The 19,682-nt window shown below is 38.8% G+C and overlaps 1 protein-coding gene and 1 non-coding gene across 3 annotated transcripts in view; both read left to right on the top strand.

The window, feature by feature from the left end:
- The window catches only part of GABRB2 (gamma-aminobutyric acid type A receptor subunit beta2), a 309,255-nt gene that overhangs the window by 67,582 nt on the left and 221,991 nt on the right, over positions 1-19,682 (top strand).
- Positions 13,662-13,734, top strand: TRNAS-GGA (transfer RNA serine (anticodon GGA)). The gene has a single exon. It is a non-coding gene; the product is annotated as a tRNA-Ser (tRNA).

Here is a 19,682-nt window from a genome sequence, read left to right as displayed (position 1 = left end):
CTAAACTGAAGTTATTTGGGGTAGCTTCTTTGTTTTGCTTCTCAAAAGAGCAATCCTTAACTACATAAATCCTTCAATGCAGCTTTTCTTTTTTTTTTTAACTTGGTATGGAGTGGGGAAAAAAAAAAACAAAAACACTTGTATGACAGCTTCACTATTGCCTAAGCATATGTCCTGATACATTTGTTTTTTAGTATAGCCTGTGTCAGTAATTTCCCTCAGATGCTGTACCAGTTAAAACTTCAGCCCTTTAGTCAAACTGCGTGGATTTGAATTCAGGTTTCCTCATTTCCTACCTCGTGACCCTAGCACATTTATTTATATGTCTGCCTGTCCTTTGGTTTTTCTCATATGTAAGAGAGAATGAAGATGACAAGAATACCTTCCTTGTAAGGTTGTTGGTTACACTAAATTAGTTGAGATAACTATGGAAATTGTCTGGCCCAGAATATGTGCTTCATAAATGTTACCTATTATCATCTTCCTCGTTTATGGTGTCTTTTTCATGGGTTATAAAAATATTAATACATAATGTTGAGGATTAGTCTGTCTTCTACCATATTGGTATTATTATAAGATATATAGTTTCTTAAAAAACTGAGCTGATCATCTCTGCAGGGAAGACACTGTGATTAGAAAGCCTATTACTTACAGCTTTGTTATTCAGCAGCCATCACCTTCAACACTGATCATCTCTTCTTTTGAAGAATGTTGGCTGCTTCGTTAGAGTCCACAGTTCCAACCATCAAATGATGATCAACTTGAATTTCAGTGTGTCTTACAGCTTTTTAGAAGGCATTTATTTCTTGTCTCTAATAATCTTTTAATCCCTTGATAGAAAATCTAAGTATAGGCACTTACCATAATGTAAAAAATAATTATCCTTTGTAATGCAGCTATGAACAGATTTCTGATTCATGAGTTTGTCTTTTTCCTAGCTGGGAATAATATCTGTTGCTTACTGTACAGCCATGACATCAATTTATATCTTTTGTAAATATTTTGTTCTGAAGAGATACTGTGGAAAATTAGCAACAAAGCAACAGATAAACATGTTTTGCTTTAGGCTAAAAAAGAGCTTTTTGGTGCTATGCATATGGAATGGATTAGATAAGAATTTAGAAGAGAAATTAATTTTATCACTTGTGGATAATAAAAAGATAACAGTAATGTGAAAAAAATCAGCCATTTTAACAACTGAGAGATTTCCTTAAAACATTCTGTAATCAAAAGCCAATAATCATAAAACAGTAAGAGGCAATAACTTTTTTCCCACCCCAAGGGTTTTATAAGTATCTCTTCAGCCATAAAACTATATTTATACAGTCATTTCTCACCCAAACTGCATAGTTAATGTGAGATAATGAGCTAGAGGTAAAGAAGAATAAAGACCAGAGGGGAGAAATTGTCTATTCTTCTTCTGAGAGGCTGGGGAACAAAACTTCCTGGGCCTGGAATCTTATTCTAGGATGGAACTTCAGGGTCTGCATCACAAGTGACTTGAGGGGTCTCTTGAAGCTACCAGAGTCTTAAGGTCCTTAGAAGAAAGTGAAAACTAAAATGGAAAGAAAGCTTCAAACCACCATGCCAAGCTATGCTTTTTTGCTCCACTCTCTGTAGTTTCCTCCACTTTTCATCCAAGTCATTTTGATCTTTGAAGCATTATTTCCATAAATAGAAAAAAAACATAGAGGAGGAGCAATGATTCATTTGTTCATTTTACAAAATTTGTCAATTATTCTTGTGTTTGAAGGTAAATGGAAAGTGTCCATTTCATTTAAAGGGAGATACCTATACTCTGTCCTGCTAGTTCTTAAAGGTTTTTTTTTTTTTTTTTTTTTTTAATTCTTTGCCACCGAATCATCTGGAAGCCAGTAGTTTTAAGTCCGAGCCATTGCCAAATTCTCCTTTTGTATTTTGGGTGGTAAAATATCATAACATAATGGGGAATATGTTCCAGAGTTCCCCAGAAGATACCTAAAATCACACATAGTATTAAACTCTGTGTATACACACATAAAATTTGTGTGTGTTTTTCCTATCTATATACACATAAAATTTAAACTTTAAAGTCTAATGAAATTCACTTTAGACACAGTAAGAGATTAACAACATAACAAAAAATAAAATAGAACAGTTATAACAGTATACTGTAACAAAAGTTATCTGAATATGGTCTCTCTCTCTCTCAAAATACCTGTTGTACAAATTTAATGCCTTTTCTGTCTTAACTAAGCACTTATCATGCACTGTGGTCTAACTGTAGCTTGAGGTGAAACAGTAAAACGAACACAAATTTCTTTTTCCTTCATCACAGTATCACGGAGAGGATTCATTCTTACCGTGGATATTGGCAGCCCCACAAAGGACTTTTTTCTTTTCTTATACGGTCAAGAAGTTTAATCTTTTTACTTAAAGGAAGCCCTTCATGACTTCTCTTTGGCATGTCCAAATTGCCAGCATATGTAATCTTTCACTTTGGGACCATTATTAAATAAAATAGGAATTGCTTGAATACAAGCACTGCAATATCTCTGCAATCGAGATGGTTGCTAAGTGACCAGGAGACACTGGACATAGGGGCCCTTCACATACAGACAGGGCAGAATGGGATGGCTGAGGATTTCATCACACTGCTCAGAATGGCAAACAAGGTACAACTTATGAATTGTTTATTTCTGGAATTTTCCACATAATATTTTTGGATTGTGGTTGGCCTCAGGTAACTGAAACCATGGAAAGCAAAATCTCAGATAAGGGAGAACTATTGTGTGCCCACTGACAATTCCCTTTTGTTAGCTACCATTTATCCAGTGTTTACTATATATTAGGCACTGAGATAAATGCCTTTTGCGTGTTATTTTGTTTAACTCTTAATGCCCCCAAATTGGTCATTAATATTACTAAGTTATGAATAAGAAAACTGACCAAAAGGATAAATGACTAGCCAGATTGACATGATTGAAAAGGAATAGCCATGCCTGAGTTCCAGATGCGTGTGTGTGCTGTACCTCTAACTAAGGACCTTTCATCAATGGCCTAGAGTCAAGGCCTACATTTTCCTTACATTTAAAATATTTTCCAGAATCTTTCTGTTTGACTCTATAAGCCAAAAATTCATTTTAAATTTTCCTTTTCAAAAATTCAGGTTCAACAGTTTTCAACCCAAATGGTATTATGTTTACAGTTTAATATGACTTCTTCTTCTTCTTTTTTTTTTTTTACTATGTCTCTCTTCTCAAATATCTCTTATTACCTGCTTTAGTCCAATTCTTGCCATTTTCTACCACTTTGGGAAAAATTATTGAAGATCTCTGTGACATTAGGAAAGCAAGAATTTTTCACATTAGCTTCTGACTCAGAAGAAGAGCATGGAACAAAGAAAGAATAGTTTTTACCAGGAAAATTTGTGGAGGAACATTTATAGAACCTGTGGTGCCACAAGTCAGAAAGACCTAGAAAATTTTCCAATTCCCTGGCTTTTCAACAGCATGAAAGCAGGCTCTGGAATGAAGTACTTGTAATCTTCTGGAATTTTGCTTGTGCGTAGTCACTTCAGTCGTGTCTGACTCTTTGTGACTAGGCTTCTCTGTCCATGGGATTCCCCTGGCAGGAATACTGGAGTGGGTTGCCATTCCCTCCTCCTGGGGATCTTACCAACCCAGGGATCAAACCTGCATCTCTTATGTCTTTGGCATTGGCAGGTGAATTCTTTACCACTAGTACCACCTGGTCAGAGAAGGCAATGGCACCCCACTCCAGTACTCTTGCCTGGAAAATCCCATAGATGGAGGAACCTGGTGGGCTGCAGTCCATGGGGTCGCGAAGAGTCGTGCACAACTGAACGACTACACTTTCACTTTTCACTATCATGCATTGGAGAAGGAAATGGCAACCCACTCCAGTGTTCTTGCCTGGAGAATCCCAGGGACAGAGGAGCCTAGTGGGCTGCCGTCTCTGAGGTCACACAGAGTTGGACACGATTGAAGCGACTTAGCAGTAGCAGCAGAATACCCAGTCTTGTTACTGAATTAAAGAGTTATTTTTTTCTTTCTTCTTGGTAAATTTGATAAAGATTCCTTGTCTGCTGGAATCCAAAGTATGAAGAAAAGCTATTGGCACATGAGCTGTGTTCAGTGATATCATTTTTATGAAGTAGTTCATCACAGTAACATGTCTAGCATTTCGAAGACAGCAGATTGCCGATGTTGAGTTGATGCCTCTCTGAAATTTACATTTATTATCTCTATCTGCAGAGGAGACCTAGAAAGATAGGACTGCATGGGAGGAAAAAGCATATTAGTCTTTTTCAAGGTGGCATAAAGAAAGCCACTGAATTAATATATAAATGTATGCATTTCACTGCTGACCTAATGACATGCCACAAACTAACCTGTGTGTAAAATCAATGTGCCTTCCAGTGTAGCCTAACCAGTTGTGTGCTGAGGCCAGGCTATTGTGATTGGTCTGCATGAGCCAGGCTGGAGCATATCATAGATGAATCAGTATCTCTTTTAGTGATTTGTGTTGGAGATTAAAATTTAATCCATCATTGTTGACTACATGCCTGATTATTTTACAGAAATTTAGATTCAATGCATAGTATATGTAGTTCTGGAGACTTTTCACTTACAATGGATGAAGTGTACAGACCAAACTCTGAGAACCTTGAGGGCAAAGATGGTGGCTTATTAATTTCCTGATGCCTGTTTCCAAGTAGGTGGCCTGATACAGGGTGGGCATTTAATGAAATTGTTTCACTAATGAGGAAGACCTTTCTCCTCTTTTCTCTGCAAGTCCTGTCTGTTTTTCAGTTTGTCATGGCTCCTTTTAAATTTCCATATATTAAGTATGGTTGTTAAAAGGCCAACAACAGCGACAAAACACAGACAGGCTTAAGCAAAGAGAAATGTAAGTCAATATTATTTCAGTGATTACAATGACCAGGGATTGTTTTGGTTTTAGGCACGGCTGAGTCTAGGGGCTCGCAGTGTTACCAGGAATTGGCCTTTCTCCATCTCTTGGCTGTACTTTCCTTTTTGTTGCCTTTGTTCCCAGGAAAAAATGCTTTCCAAATTGTGACCTTCAATGTTCCAGGCCACAAAGGAAAATAGCTTCTTTTTCCAAATTGCTGCAGTAGAAGTCGTAGGCTTGAATCTCAGTAATATAGCTGGAGTCACATGACCATCCCTAAACCAGGAGGATGAAATAGTCTAGCCATGCTTGTCTCACATGAACATCTCAAGAGTTGCAAACAACATGCAAACAGTGGAAGAGAGGGTTTGTTTCCTAAGGGAGAGGTTTAAGTTGCTATAACCAGAAATTGGAGAAGTGGGATTTGGGCAGGCAGAGGCAACGAATGGCAACTCCTGTCTCTTCTGAACTCTAGTGCCGTGCATTTCAGCTCTGGACCTTCACATGTAGTTGTGGTGGCTTTGGAAACAGACAGCTCTGAGTTTAAATCCTGCTCAGTCATTTAACTGTGTTTATTGAATAAGTAACTGAATTCTCAATTTCCTAATTCTGAAACAAAGAGGATAATAATTTTAAGTTTTTGTGAAGGCTGTAAGTAACTTATATAAAACATGAAACATTGTGTTTGTAAACACTAAGCCCTTAATACTGGGTAGTGGTGGTTGTGCTAGTAGTAGTATTTATCTAGTATGTATTTCTCACTCCGACTATAATTATGATGTTATCTCTTTAAAATATTCATCTTATATTTCTGTCTTTTCTACATCATTGATATCTTCAATGATTCTTTAGCAAGGGCTTTTTAAAATCTGTTTTCTACACTGAACTGCATGACAGGCTGTTCTTTTTATTTTATAGCAGACATCTACATTTTGATAGCTCTGATTTTCAGATAATTATGTCTTCTGTTAAGTTGAATTTTGCTCCTAAAATTTCTCCCAATTTGCCCTGGTTTCTAGCTCTGGAGTTACACAAAGATGGTCTTTTTTCCTTACAAGCAGTGGCTTTGTTAATACATGACAAAGTGAATCTACATGAACATTACTCCTTTTCCCTTAGACGTCTTCAAACAGTCTCCTCTAACTGCTCCTCACACTGCAGGGTGTTGGGTTGCATTGTCCTTTCATTTCTGTATTCAGAAGTGCTTTATCCACTCCTCCATGTGTTCAACCGATATTTTTGTATTTACTACTCACTCTAGTCCTCAGTGGTGCTAAGGATATTATAGTGAGTACTATGACCAGGACAGAGAAAATGCTATGGTTCTGTGTATGCAGGGGCAGAGGATTGCAGTAGAGGTGGAGAATCAGTCATTAGAAGTGACTTTATTGAGGAGGTAGTATGTACTTTAGGACCACAAAAGTTAATAGAAGTTGCCCAAATAAAGAGAAGATGGCTAGACAGGAGGGAAAGGGGCAATTAATACAGGCAGAAGAAACAGCTTGTGTAAAGTTCTAACTATTGGGTAGCCTAGCAAGTCACAGAAATTAAATGAGTTCAGTATTCTGAAAAAATAACCTCTGAGATTGGACATTTCTGGAGAGGAGGCTGGAAAAATACACAGACGCTGATATGCACACTAAGAAGTTTACACTCTATCCTGAGGACTATAGATCACTATTGAAAGAATTATAAACAGGGCAATGGCATGATCAGAATTGCATTTTGAGAAGCTGCCTCTGGCAAAATGTGTTAGGTGAGTGAGAGGGAACAAGCTTGGCTACCGAGAGACAGTATTAATAATACAGGGGAAACACAGTGGGAGTAAATACAGGTGGGAGTTGTGGGATAGAGATAAGTGAATGTGTTGTGTGCACTGCATTTATATAAAGCAGGCACCTTATTGTGAAGTTTGGATGCTCTTTTAGATGTTTCGTTTTTATACTTAGCCTAGTGTTTCTATAAAATGAGCAGTGAAAACAATGAGTCTCATTTTTGAAAAGTTTCCTTTGGGTAGAAATGGAGTAGAAGAAGAATTTTATGAGGAGCTGATTCCTTTGGAGGCTCTTGTCCGAGGCAGGTACTTGTCTCCTCCACGACTCATCTCTGCTTCTCTGTTACAGTTTGAAAGGTGAGCCGTTCCTCAGTGGAGAAGTGTCCAGTTGCTCTTAACCACATGATGGCAGATCTGCTGTTGCTGCTGCTGCTGCTAAGTCGCTTCAGTCGTGTCTGACTCTGTGCGACCCCAGAGACGGCAGCCCAATGGGCTCCCCAATCCCTGGGATTCTCTAGGCAAGAATACTGGAGTGGGTTGCCATTTCCTTCTCCAATGCATGAAAGTGAAAAATCAAAGTGAAGTCGCTCAGTTGTGTCTGACTCTTAGCGACCCCATGGACTGCAGCCTACCAGGCTCCTCCGCCGATGGGATTTTCCAGGCAAGAGTACTGGAGTGGGGTGCCATTGCCTTCTCCGATGGGGGACCTAGGGCATGCCAAAAGAGAGAGATCTAGTAAGAGAGTTCCTATAAAGGAGAAAATGAACACAAGTTTATAACATCTTTTTAATTGAAGAATGAATGGTCTGGAAATAATAGGACAGATGAACCTATTTGCAAAGCAGAAATAATGATACAGATGGAGAGAACAAATGTATGGACACCAAGCAGGGGGAAGGGGGGAGGATATATTGGGAGAATGGGACTGACATATGTACACTGCTGTGTATAAAATAGATAACTAATGAGAACCTACTGTATAGCACAGAGGAGAAAAAGGTGCAATCTGTTTGTGGGACATATATTATTAACCTTAAAAATTAATTCCAATATACAGTAGGTACTTCCCTTGGGCTTCCATGGTGGCTCAGCTGGTAAAGAATCTTCCTGCAATGTGGGAGACCTGGGTTCAATCCCTGGGTTGGGAAGATCCCTTGGAGAAGGGAAAGGCTACCCACTCTAGTATTCTTGGGCTTCCCTGGTGGCTCAGCTGGTAAATAATCTGCCTGCAATGTGGGAGACCTGGGTTCAATCCTTGGGTTGGGAAGATCTCTTAGAGAAGGGAAAGGCTACCCACTGCAGTATTCTGGCCTTGAGAATTCCATGGACTGTATAGTCCATCGGAGAAGGCAATGGCACCCCAATCCAGTACTCTTGCCTGGAAAATCCTATGAACGAAGGAGCCTGGTAGGCTGCAGTCTATGGGGTCGCTAAGAGTCGGATACGATTGAGCGACTTCACTTTGATTTTTCACTTTCATGCGTTGGGGAAGGAAATGGCAACCCACTCCAGTGTTCTTGCCTGGAGAATCCTAGAGATGGGGGAGCCTGGTGGGCTGCCGTCTATGGGGTCGCACAGAGTCGGACACGACTGAAGTGACTTAGCAGTAGCAGTATAGTCCATGGGGTCACAGAGTCAGACACTTTCACTTTCATAGTAGGTTCAGACAGACACTGTTGGATACCACTTATACGAGGCACCAAGAAAAGTCAAATTCATAGAGTCAGAAAGTACACGGGTATATGCCAGGGGTTGGAGGCGGGGTGAAGATGAGGGGTGGGGACTTCGTGTTTGATGGGGATGCAATTTCACTTCAAGAAACTGAAAAATTCAGGCGACAGATGATGGTAACAGTTTACACAACATTGTGAATATACTTAGTGCCACTGAACTGTACAGTTAATTATGGTTAAAATAGTATGTTTTATATTGTGTGACTTTTTCCACCAAAAAAAAAAAATCCACTAATATATCTCTAGACATATTTTGGGCTATTGTTTTTAATCCAGGAGTAGTTGTAAGGAAGCTATCCATGCAAAAATTTGAGGATCAGATCAAATAAGATTGGCAGAGTGATAACCAAGTAGGCATAGAGCATGCTTTAATGAAAGAAAGCTCTGCTTATTTTTGATCATTTCCTTTGTCTTTGAGGTATAGTTTGTGACAGAGTTCTCAAGTCACATATCAGCTGCATCTTTAAAGATAGAATCAGTTTTAGTATAGTTATGGTGAAAATACTAGGTGAGTATATATATATATATATATATATATATATATATATATATATATATTTAGTTGTCACCATCCAAAAGTGCAAACCGAGCCTTGCCAGGTAGAGACTTTTGTTACTAGACATATCCAAGCAAAATTTGGGTTACCATCTGTCAAGGATTTGGGAGAAAGGATGCTTTCATTAAAGCAGAAGATTGGAATAAGAAAATAAAATCATAATAATCCCACTGCTTTTAACACCTTACTGTATTTGCATCCAGATTTTTTAAGTCCAACTCATAAATATATGTATATTATGCTTTTATACTTTATTTTAAACTAGCAACAATTTCTGCCTTTCTATTTAAACATATTTGCTCCTATAACATACTATATTAAAATTTTTCCTAAGTTTTACTTAACAGTGGGCTTTCGAAAGCTGAATTCTGAATCCCAGATTATAGTGTGCATCTGAGAGTTTTTCCTCTTAAATCTATTTTAATCCATTCCAATCCCCCCTTTATAAATACTGACTCAATTAAGAGATGAGAGAGTAATCTTATAGAATATTTAACCTACTGTTTTGTTCTTTTTTGTTTTCTTGGATGTATCTTTTTAATAATGAACTCTGTCAATTTGCTCATTTAGAGTTATTTTTGAGACATAACCATGTGTTAGGTCATCTATAGTAAGTGAGACTGAAGAGTCTTGTCATGGTATAGCTTATGGACTAAGAAGGACATAAAAGCCGAGAGGTCTTTTCTAAATAACATAAAACATTACATGTAAATTGGGAAAGAATTAGAAATGGTGCTTGCTGTAATGTGTGATCATCCCTTTGTAAGTTTGCAGAATTCTCCTAGTTTCTATTTGTTATATGCGCAGTGAATTTGAGAAATTCTGGTTTAAACAAGGTTAATAAGTTTCTTTACTATAAGACTTCTCGGAACTGTTAATAAACTGTTAATAATACATGGTAAATATCTAAGAAAAAAAATATTCAATGTGTATTGAGTTTTTCTAATGTGTTTGACCATGGTACACTTTTCTTGAGAAGCATCTTAGTGGAACCATTGTTGTGTAGAATGCATTTTGGCTAGGCTAATAATATATGTGAAAGTTCCTAGTACAGTCAAGTGGAAAATATTCTACAAAAGTCTAGAGATGCTAAGATCAGACAGAATGGATGCTGTCTACTTTACAGCCTTTGTAAGTGGCAATTAAACATGGAACAAAGTACCCAACTTAAAATAATCTTCTCAAACTTCTGTGTTCAATGGGGCATATTTCATCAAAAGACTTGTATGCCAGAGGAAATATCTTTGAATATTTATCACATACAGATCTATAAAGTATGTGCTTTAAAAGAACTAATATGATCATGCCTATGCCTCTGGGGCACCACTTATTTTTAAGAATAGGGTGTTGGGCTCAGCACTATTGAGGGGATAGTTACTATGATCTAGATAGATTTTTCTGGGCCCAAAGATAGACATATCTTGTATAGGAAAAGCAGTTTCAGTATTAACATATATTAAAGATGTACTTTCTATTAGACAGCCAGAGACACCTTTGAGAAAGAACTTAAATGAGAAGAAATGTTGTTGGACTTTGAAACCTGTCACAGTAACTGTCTTGCTATGAAGTCATCTAAAATTCTGTCTTTCAATCAGGAGCCAACCCTACTACATGGAACCAAAAGAAGCCAGGAACAGTACATAGACTGATGTAGCAGAATCATTTTGACAGGTCTCCTTCATGTAGAGAGAGTACAGTTTCATTTCCTAAATCTCTGAAACCCAGGCACAAATGTACACCATGTGAAGGATGGGTTTCCTTTTCCACCTTCCTGTCTGCAATCTGAGAAGGTATTTTAATGTTGAATGAGAAGATTTGAAAGCAGCAAAGCTTACTGTTGATGATGAGGCTGGGAATGGGGAGAGAGTACAAAAGAGCGTGGTGTGGCACCTTGGGATCTATCTCCACCCAGCCCGTAAGTGGTTACATGGTTGTGGGCACGATTACAAGTCTCAGGATTTCAGGTTTCCTTTCATAAATTCAGGAGACTGGACTTGAAAGAGTATCCCAGATCCAAGAATTGGCCTCCTTGTAATGATTGGGAGATTCAAAACGGGTGTTGCCTTCTGGGTCCTTTAACCTGGAGTCTGGGAAAGAAGAATGCCAAAGTCACTCTAGTTTCAGCCTATGGATTTTTAGTTCAGCATTAGGTATTGAGGTCTTCCCAAGTGATTCACTGGTAAAAGAATCTGCTTGCCAATGTAGGAGACACAGGAGATGTGGGTTTGATCCTTGGGTCAGGAAGATGGCCTGGAAGAGAAAATGGCAACCCACTCCAGTATTCTTGCCTGGGCAATCCCATGGACAGAGGAGCCTGATGGGCTACATACAGTCCATGGGGATGCAAAGAGTCAGACATGACTGACAATTGAACATTAGCTTTAGGCATTGAAAAGATATGGACAGCTCTGCCTTCAAAATGCATGGGGTCAAATGTACATAATAAGCTTCTTACCACATCTTTATTATTAAAGTTCCTTGAATGGATTAAAGCTAACCATGGTCTATACCAGGTCTGGAGATGGAATTAATTGTACATTATTAGCATGCTTTTGCTTTCAGTGAGGTAAGCTATATTTCTTGTCACAGTGGGAAAAAAAAAAAGATTCAGAAAATAGGCCTATTCTAAGTGATATCTGTGCCATGGATAAAAGCACATAACGTTTTAAATTGCCATTTATATATTCATGTTGGTGAAATCAGACTTCTATTTTGCTGTAGAACAATTCAGTTTACCATAGGACCTTGATATATCTGGCAATTTCCTTTACTTTCAGAAATAATTCACTGTAGTTCTAAGAAGAAGCATGCATGCTCAGTCCACTTCATTCGTGTCCGACTCTTTGTGACCTCATGGACTGTAGGTCACCAGCCTCCTCTGTTCATGGAATTCTCCAGGCAAGAATACTGGAGTGGGTTGCCATGCTGTCCTCCAGGGGATCTTCCTGAACCGGGGATCGAACCTGAGCCAGGGATCGAACCTGCCTTTCCAGCATCTCCTGCATTGCGGGCAGATATTTTACCACTGAACCACTGGGGAAGCCCTCTTAGAAGGAAACTCACTCCTATTCTTTGCCATAGCCCTTTGTTACACATTACCTCTCATCTTCACTGTGACTCTGCCACTAGGCTTCTTTACTCATACGGCCGTTTTAATCTGTAGTTCCATTTCCCTCATTGCCTTTGTTGGTGTTTTAGTACATGAACTAGTTTTAGTACATGAAACACTATACTTGAAACTGGGCCTGTGTATTATACTTGGCATAGCATTTAGTACATTATAGGTAACCAGATACTTGGTAAAATGCATTTGTTGTATAAACTGATGGGTATCTATGTTATATATGTGTATGATAGTTTATATTTGTTTTTCATCCATCATTCATCTTCTGTTAGGCAAGACTGGAAGCAGAAATTTATAATTGATTGAAAAACCCAAGTTGATAGCCCTTTAGCTTAGCGACAGTGACAATGTTTCCCCATCATTTTAGATATACTAAAATGAGAAGCAATATTATATTCACCATTAAACTGTAAGCTTTTCTGCATTTCTTAATGAATATAATTAGCACTTTATAAATTTTAGGAAGCATACTAATGGTCCAAAGTTGACCAAGTTTAGTGCTTCTGATATTTATAATTTGTTTCAATTATGGTTCCTGGAAAATGTGTTTTTTTACTCTGTCAAATCGTCTTAAGAAGTAGGTGCAGCATGATTTACTAAGCAATAAGAAAATATACTTTTTAGTTTGATGCAGGAAAAGCAGTACCTCTCCTTTTGAGAATAGTTATCTGTTTTGTATAGTTCTTCTGTGTATTCTTGGGACCTTGTCTTCATATCTTCTGCTTCTGTTAGATTCATACCATTTCTGTCCTTTATTGTGCCCATCTTTGTATGAAATGTTCCCTTGGTAACTCTGATTTTATTGGAGAGATCTCTAGTTTTTCCCATTCTGTTGTTTTCATCTATTTTTTGCATTGATCACTGAGGAAGGCTTTCTTATCTCTCCTTGCTATTCTTTGGAACTCTGCATTCAAATGGGTATATCTTTCCTTTTCTCCTGCTCTTCTTTTCATAGCTGTTTGTAAGGTCTCCTCAGACAACCATTTTGCCTTTTTGCATTTCTTTTTCTTGGGGATGGTCTTGATCCCTGTTTCCTGTAAAATGTCGCGAACCTCTCTCCATTGTTCTTCAGGCACTCTTGACTATCAGACCTAATCACTTGAATCTATTTGTCACTTCCACTGTATAATTGTAAGGGATTTAATTTTGGTCATATCTGAATGGTCTAGTGGTTTTCCCTACTCTTTTCAATTTAAGTCTGAATTTGGCAATAAGGAGCTCATGATCTGAGCCACAGTGAGCTCCTTGTCTTGTTTTTGCCAAATGTATAGAGGTTCCCTATCTTTGGGTGCAAAGAATATAATCAATCAGATTTTGGTATTGACTACCTGGTGATGTCCATGTATAGAGTCTTCTATTGTGTTGTTGGAAGAGGGTGTTTCCTATGACCAGTGCATTCTCTTGGCAAAATTCTATTAGCCTTTGCCCTGCTTCATTTGGTATTCCAAGGCCAAATTTGCCTATTACTCCAGGTATTTCTTGACTTCATACTTTTGCATTCCAGTCCCCTATAATGAAAAGGACATATTTTTTGGGTGTTAGTTCTAGAAGATGTGGGCTTCCCTGATGGCTCAGAGGTTAAAGTGTCTGCCTGGAATGCAGGAGACCCAGGTTCAATCCCTGGGTCGGGAAGATACCCTGGAGAAGGAAATGGCAACCCACTCCAGTACTCTTGCCAGGAGAATCCCATGGAGGGAGGAGCCTGGTAGGCTACAGTCCATGGGGTGCAAAGAGTTGGATATGACTGAGCAACTTCACTTTCACTTTCTAGAAGGTCTTGTAGGTCTTCATACAACCATTCAACATTAGTTCCTTCAGCATTACTGGTCAGGGCATAGACTTGGATTACCGTGATATTGAATGGTTTGCCTTGGAGACGAACAAAGATCATTCTGTCATTTTTGAGACTGCATCCACGTACTGCATTTCAGACTCTTTTGTTGACTATGATGCCTCATCCATTTCTTCTAAGGGATTCTTGCCCACAGTAGTAGATATAATGATCATCTGAGTTAAATTCACCCATTCCAGTCCATTTTAGTTCGCTGATTCCTAAAATATCGATGTTCACTCTTGCCATCTCCTGCTTGACCACTTCCAGTTTGTCTTGATTCATGGACCTGACATTCCAGGTTCCTTTCAGTATTGCTCTTTACAGCATTGAACCTTGCTTCTATCACCGGTCACATCCATAACTGGGTGCTGTTGCTTTGACTCCGTCCGTTCATTCTTTCTGAAGTTATCTCTCCACTGATCTCCAATAGCATATTGGGGTACCTACTTACCTGGGGAGTTCATCCTTCAGTGTCCTATCTTTTTGCTTTTTCATACTAATCATGGGGTTCTCAAGGCAAGAATAACTGAAGTGGTTTGCCATTCTCTTCTCCAGATCTTTTTTACTTCAACAAAGATCTTCATAACCCAGATAATCATGATGTTGTGGTCACTCACCCAGAGCCAGACATCCTGGAATGTGAAGTCAAGTGGGCCTTAGCAAGCATCACTATGAACAAAGCTAGTGGAGGTGATGGAATTCCAGTAGAGCTATTTCAAATCCTAAAAGATGATGCTGTGACAGTGCTGCACTCAATATGTCAGCAAATTTGGAAAACTCAGCAATGGCCACCAGACTGGAAAAGGTCAGTTTTCATTCCAATCCCAAAGAAAGGCAATGCCAAAGAATGCTCAAACTACTGCAGAGTTGCACTCATCTCGCATGCTAGCAATGTAATGCTCAAAATTCTCCAAGCCAGGCTTCAACAGTATGTGAACTGTGAACTTCCAGATGTTCAAGCTGGTTTTAGAAAAGGCAGAGGAACCAGAGATCAATTTGCCAACATTCGCTGGATCATCAAAAAAGCAAGAGAGTTCCAGAAAACATCTACTTCTGCTTTATTGACTATGCCAAAGCCTTTGACTGTGTTGATCACAACTGGAAAAGTATGAAGAGATGAGTATACCAGTCCACCTTGCCTGTTTCCTAAGAAATCTGTATGCAGGTCAGGAAGCAACAGTTAGAACTGGACATGGAACAACAGGCTCGTTCCAAATAGGACTATGTCAAGGCTGTATATTGTCACCCTGCTTGTTTAACTTCTATGCAGAGTACATCGTGAGAAACGCCAGGCTGGAGGAAGCACAAGCTGGAATCAAGATTGCCAGGAGAAATATCAATAACCTCAGATATGCAGATGATACTACCCTTATGGCAGAAAGTGAAGATGAACTAAAGAGCTTCTTGATGATAGTGAAAGAGGAAAGTGAAAAACTTGGCTTAAAGCTCAACATTCAGGAAACTAAGATCATAACATCTGATCCAATCACTTCATGGCAAATAGATGGGGAAACAGTGCAAACAGTGACAGACTTTATTTTTTGGCACCCCAAATCACCACAGATGGTGACTGCAGCCATGAAATTAAAAGATGCTTGCTCCTTGGAAGAAAAGTTATGACCACCCTAGACAGCATATTAAAAAGTAGAGACATTACTTTGCCAACAAATGTCCATCTAATCACAGCTATGATTTTTCCAGTAGTCATGTATGGATGTGAGAGTTGAACTGTAAAGAAGGCTGAGCACCAAAAATTGTTGCTTTTAAATTGTGGTGTTGGAGAAGACTCTTGAGAGTCCCTTGGACTGCCTAGAGATCCAACCAATCCATCCTAAAGGAAATCAGTCCCAAATATTCATTGGAAGGATTCATGCTGAAGCTGAAACTCCAGTACTTTGTCCACATGATGCGAAGAACTGACTCATTGGAAAAGACCCTGATGCTGGGAAAGATTGGAGGCTGGAGGAGAAGGGGACGACAGAGGATGAGCTGGTTGGATGGCATCACCAACTCAATGGATATGAGTTTGAGTAAACTGTGGGAGTTGCTGATGGACTGGGAGGCCTGGTGTCCTGCCGTCTATGGGGTTGTAAATAGTCCGACATGCCTGAGAACTGAACTGAACTGAACTGATCATCTGTTCTATATACTTGTTTAAATAATAACCATGAACTCTGAGCACTTGCTCTGTACCAGACATAGACACATGTGCTGTGCTCTTTCATTCTTAAAACAGTCTTGCAAGGTAGACATCACTCTCTCCAGTTTTCAGAGGAGACAGCAGCCCTCCTTTTGTTGGAGGCTGCACAGGCAGTTAGTAATCAGTCCCTGAAGCACCCATTCTGTCATGATGTATGTATGTGATAGGGAAACATCCGGTAAATTTATTAATTTCTGCAGCATTACTATACCTCCTCTATAATCAACTTCCACATTTCAGTAACTAAACACAATAGTAGAGGTTTATTTCTTGCTCATTGACTGGCCCAGGGAAGTTGCTCCCTTTTTAGCAGGTAGCTTTCCTTTATGGTTTCTTGTTTCTTTCCATTTTGGTGCCCTGTCATTCCCCAGGGTCATGAAAAAGAGAGAAGGCCACCATGGTCTGAAAGTGACATGTTGTACAGGCTTGTATTTGATGGCCTGAAAAAGATGAAAAGAGAGGGGGTGGGGAGGGCCGGGAAGTATAGTCCCAGACTTGGCTTTATAAAATACAAGGACTATAAAGTGTGTGTGTGTGTGTGTGTGTGTCTTTCTGTGCGCATGTGTATACTCATGTACCATGTGATCCTAACTTTCTAATATAAGAGCATGCAGTGAAAAATTGCCTAAAAGAAAGGTCTAATGTGTTCGTGGTTCTTCTGAATAGTGATATTCTGAGCTATTTAAATTTTCTTTGTCATATCTTTACATAGTGTCCAAATTTTCTATCATCAGCTTTAAAATAATAAAAACCAATAAGCACAATTTTTCAAGGTTCCTGAGAGGGATGCTTCTACTTCATGTAGTGTGGAGTGTCAGGACCTACAATTTAAGAAGACTTGTCAAGTGCTGAATATACACTCACAGAAGGTAGCAATGCAATGGGTGGTTATACTCACAAAGGAAAGGGAAACCAGTCCAGCACCAGAAACACGCTGGACTGTTGATGCATTCAGTGGATTTTAAGAATATCTGATGCAGACAGAAACAGTGGTAAATCTCTGTACCCAATGTCACTTTCATCTCAAATTAAAAAAAAAAAATTGCTTTGCCTCCAAAAGTGGTCATATGCATTTCTGTTTCATCTCAGCACATCAAGTATTCTCTTGGAAGCCTTGACCAAGCATATTCTCTTTGCTCCAGCCTGGGTCTGCAAATTGGCCTTCTACTCAGCTTCTGCAAGCTTGTCAGAAGTATGAAAGCAGTGATGTGTGCTTATTTTAAAATGTCCTTTTTTTGTTAATACTGTCAGATCTCTTCAGAGGCTGTTGCCTTAGAAAGAATGAGCCTATCCCATGCTGAGCAGAACAAAAATAAGTGTCTAAAATACAGAAAAGGGTCTACTTAGCACTTCCTGTCTCTCTGTCCATTTCCTTATATATTTCACTTTTGCTTTAAAAATCGCTTCTCAGATTGAAGGAAAAAAGTAATCAAATAAGATAGGATGGACTCTACTCCTTTCAAGTATGCATAAGTAAGGCAAATTTGGTTGAAAGAAGAATGCATAACGTGATGTAAGATGCATTGTAATCCACCGGAAATGCTTAAGGAAATCTAGGTGAGGTGTTTGTCTATTCCCTGCTCCTCAGTATCTGTTGCAAAGTTGTTCTTTTGTGAGTAGCACATTAATGAACCATTATTGCAGACTTCATGGGGGATCAAAAAACACAAGAAGCATCTGGTAAATAATTTCATTTTGATGTACTTAATAATACTGTGCCCTGCTGGCCGGGGTGCCGTAGACAGAAAATGGATTCTTAAAATTTAATGGCACAGATCTTGAAGGATCAATTCCAAGACCAGATATACCACATCTCAAAAAAAGTCAAATTTTGCATCAGCGATGACTTTATTGATTTGGTTTGAAAATAGAATGGTGATGTGCAAGTAATGTTAATCAAGGTAAGTTTTTAAAAATAAAAATGGTGTTATATCAGTCATATATGTTATTTTCCATGGAGATTATAAACATATGCGAGATTTTCCTGATTAACTTAAAAAAAAAACCAGTCTCTCTGTACACTGTGGCAACAGTGACTTTTTGATTTTCTTAGTTCAGTTCAGTCACTCAGTCATGTCCAACTCTTTGTGACCCCATGGACTGCAGCACACCAGGCCTACCTGTCCATCACCAACTCCTGGAGTTTGCTCAAAGTCATGTCCATTGAGTTGGTGATGTCATCCAACTATCTCATCTTCTGTCGTCCCATTCTCCTCTTGCCTTCAATCCTTTCCCAGCATTAGGGTCTTTTCCAATGATCAGTTCTTCACATTAGGTGGCAAAAGTATTGGAGTTTCAGCTTCAGCATCAGTCCTTCCAATGAATATTCAGGACTGATTTTCTTTAGGATGGACTGCTTTGATCTCCTTGCAGTCCAAGGGACTCTCAAGAGTCTTTTCCAATACCACAGTTCAAAAGCATCAATTCTTCGGTGCTCAGCTTTCTTTGCTTTCTTTATGGTCCAACTCACATCTGTACATGACTACCGGAAAAACCATAGCTTTGACTATAAGGACCTTTGTTTGTCTCTGCTTTTTAAGATATGTCTAGATTTGTCATAGCTTTTCTTCTAATGAGTAAGCATCTTTTGATTTCATGGCTGCAGTCACCATCTGCAATGATTTTGGAGCCCCCCAAAATAAAGTCTGTCACTCTTTGCTTTGTTTCCCCATCTACTTGCCGTGAAGTGATGGGAGCAGATGCCGTGATATTAGTTTTTTGAATGTTGAGTTTTAAGCCAGCTTTTTCACTCTCCTCTTTCACTTTTATCAAGAGGCTCTCTTTAGTTCCTCACTTTCTGCCATAGGGTGGTGTCATTTGCATACCTGAGGTTATTGGTATTTCCCCCTGCATTCTTGATTCCAGCTTGTGCTTCATCCAGTCTAGCGTACTGTTGTTCTTCCATGTCTGTTCTTAGTGCATTTGTGCAAAAGAAGAGAGAGCATACTTCTAGTTTTTTAATATTTTTCTAACATATTAAAAATAAATGGCTTTATTTTTCTTAATCTAAAATAAAAGGTTTACTAAATAACTGTGTAGAAATCCAAAATTATTAAACAAGTGATTGTTTCTTTGCAACATGATTCTTCATTTTCCACACACAATATCTTAGCTAATTAAGTGTCCCTAATATACATTTTGAAGTGTACAGTTCGGCAGCAATAAGTACATTCATATTATTGTGCCCCTAATCTCTAGGACACTTTTCCTCTGGCAAAACTGAAACTCTGCTCATTAAACAACTCCACATATACTTTTCCCAGCCCCTAGAAAATATCATTTTGTTTTCTGTTTCTATGGAATTGACTGTTTTATATACATAATGTGAGCAGAATCTGTTTGTGATTAGGTGAGTTTGCTTAGCATAAGGTCCTCAAGAGTCATCCATGTTGTGGCATGTGCCTGAATTTTCTTCATTCTTAAAGCTGGAAATGAATCCATCATATATGCCACATTTCGTTCAAACACTCCCCTGCTGTTGAATGTCTGGGTTGTTCCCACTGCTTGACTACTGTGAACAGGAGTGTACACATATCTCTTTGAGATC

This window comes from Ovis aries, chromosome 5, assembly GCF_016772045.2.
Source record: "Ovis aries strain OAR_USU_Benz2616 breed Rambouillet chromosome 5, ARS-UI_Ramb_v3.0, whole genome shotgun sequence".
Classification (NCBI taxonomy): Eukaryota; Metazoa; Chordata; class Mammalia; order Artiodactyla; family Bovidae; genus Ovis; species Ovis aries.
Note: the sequence above shows the minus strand (reverse complement) of the source record. Positions and strands in the feature narration are given on the sequence as shown.